The sequence below is a fragment of the Octopus bimaculoides genome, chromosome 25, assembly GCF_001194135.2.
Source record: "Octopus bimaculoides isolate UCB-OBI-ISO-001 chromosome 25, ASM119413v2, whole genome shotgun sequence".
Classification (NCBI taxonomy): Eukaryota; Metazoa; Mollusca; class Cephalopoda; order Octopoda; family Octopodidae; genus Octopus; species Octopus bimaculoides.
This window is the reverse complement of record NC_069005.1, coordinates 2,204,223-2,206,610: the sequence shown is the minus strand read 5'-3', so window position 1 is coordinate 2,206,610 and position 2,388 is coordinate 2,204,223. Positions and strand designations below refer to the sequence as shown.

The following is a 2,388-nucleotide window of genomic DNA, read 5'->3' as shown; positions in this document are numbered from 1 at the left end:
TATACATATGATAGATAGATACGTTTCTTTTATTAGCCACACAGGGCTCAACGAAGATGGGACAAATACAATGTAGAGCTTTTCTTTTGGGGAGGGGGGAAGGGAAAAAGGGGGGGGGTCGATAGATAGATAGATAGATAGATAGATAGATAGATAGATAGATCTCGTGAACCATCCTTTGTGAATACGAAACAGTGTTTATGCGAACCGTAATTTACCGAAAGGTGAATGACGAATAAAAAAAAAAAAGACTAGAAAAATGAAGAAAAAAGAAACATCTGAATTGAAAAATATTTGGTTCCTGCAAGAAATTGAGTTATTAGAGTATGAGTGTGAGTGATACATTTGAGTGATACATTTGAGTGATAGTTAAACCTTGAAACGGAATGAGTTGGGTAGGGAGAGCAAATTTAGGGTACTCGAGAAGGTAGGACATATTTAAAGTGAAAATGGTGTTGTAGAATGCTGGCGGGTCCTTGTTTAAGGATTCGTATTACTTGTACTTACCCCAGGGATTCTGGAGATTTAAAATTCGAAGTTGAACAATGCCCTGATTTGAACGCAGACCGCTGGTACTCTGCTCTTTACCCTACAGTTTGTCTGGTCCTGTGCATTGACTTCCGACCCGAGCAGTAGTGCAGGGGTGCGGGGTGGAGTGTTAAGAAAGAAATGATAAAGGGTAGAAAGAATGATGGAGGGAATAAGGGTATGAGGAGGAAGAGAGAGAGAGTAAGGGATAAAGAGGGTGCCTTGGAAGAGAATAAACGGGAAGAAAGGAAGGAAGAGAGAGAGAGGGGAAGATGAAGAAAGAAAGATGGAGGAGAGAGAGAGAGAGAGAGAGAAAGAGATAAAGAAAAAGAAAGATAGGGAGAAAGAAAGAGATAGAGAGAAGGAAAGGGAGAGGATAATGACCTAGTGGAAAGAAAAGGACGAAATAAATAAAGAAAGAAAGAAAGAAAGAAAGAAGAGGAATAATGGCTTGAAAACGAACGAAAGAAAATATAGAAAGAAAGAAAAAAGAACAAGTGAGAACGGCGTAGAACGACCGAAGGAGAGAAAGAGATAAAAAGAGAAGGCGGGAGATAGTAAATCAGAAAGAGATAGAAAGAGAGTGGTTTAAAAAAGACAGAAACGAAAGGAAAGAAAAATAAAGCAGGCGAGAGAGGGAGAGAGAGGGGGAGAGAGAGAGAGAGAGAGAGAGAAGAGTGAAGCAGGTGAGAATGACAAAAGACCGTTTGTCACCAATCTAATGTGGTGAGAAGCTCGATGACCACCAGACGAAGATCAAGTTTTTGCATGTCCGTCATTTCAAACGTTTAAACAATATTTATATCTCACTTCACTGACGAGTCCGGACGTCATTGCATATCATAACAGAAACAGTCACAACAAACAGAAATAAATAAAAACAAATAAATGAATAAGAAAAAAATACAACACATAAAAAAAATGAAAGAAAGCTCTAGCGCCACCACCGCCATCCCACCCGGCGCCTCATGAATGAGTTGACGACCAAAGCCAACAAATTTAAGCTATTGGCAACTGGATGGATTAGACATAATACAAACCAGATTAGTTATGTAAACACATGGTGAAAAGAAGCGAAATTAAATCAACACTTTCGTGCTTTCAATCGCAAACTACTGACTACGAAGGAGCGGAGGTTGGTGGTGGTGGTGGTAGTGGTGGGTCTGGTATTTTCGGGGGCCTTTCGAGCCTTAGATATATACGGATGGACCGATAGACAGACAGACAGAAAGATTGAGACAACTGACAGATAGATGGACTGATAGAGGAGTTAGACGGATGGGCAGATAGAGAGATAGATGGCTGATAGATAGGTAGATAGATAGATTGATCGATCGATACAAAGACAGACTAATCGATCGATCGATCGATAGAAACAGACAGACAGATAGATAGATAGCGGAACAGAGAGACAGACAGACAGAAACAAACAGATGGATGAAGGGATATATATAGACAGATAGAGAGAGAGACACACACACACACACAGATTGATGGTGGGATGGATAGATAGATAGATAGAAAGGCAGGTAGGTAGGTAGGTAGATAGGTAGGCAGATAGTCAGATAGAAACACAGACAGACGGATAGATAGGTAGGTAGACAGGTAGATAGAGAGAGAGAGAGAGAGAGAGAGAGAGAGAGAAAGAGACGGCAAGATAAAGGGACAGCTAAGATAATAGACAGACAAGTTAGATGAAGGGTGGAGGGGTGTTGGGGGTTGCCATGGTCTGCTCCAAATTTGTATACATATCATTGTCATTTGAAACCGTGGTGTAAACGCGTGCAGTTGTTCAGAACTGTGTTATTTCATTTAAAAAATCCAGTTTTTACTTCCAGTCTCACAAAGGATAAAGAGGCG

The 2,388-nt window shown here is 40.6% G+C and overlaps 1 protein-coding gene across 2 annotated transcripts in view; it reads right to left on the bottom strand.

The window, feature by feature from the left end:
* Window positions 1-2,388, bottom strand: part of LOC106879885 (uncharacterized protein DDB_G0271670) — a 105,900-nt gene that overhangs the window by 37,311 nt on the left and 66,201 nt on the right. The window contains exon 1 of one of the 2 annotated variants that reach the window (XM_052976766.1): window positions 508-601. The exons of the other annotated variant lie outside the window; for it this stretch is intronic. The gene's annotated coding sequence lies outside the window, so the exon portion shown is untranslated. Of the gene's footprint in view, window positions 1-507; window positions 602-2,388 lie in introns of those variants that run through there. 2 annotated transcript variants of the gene reach the window in all.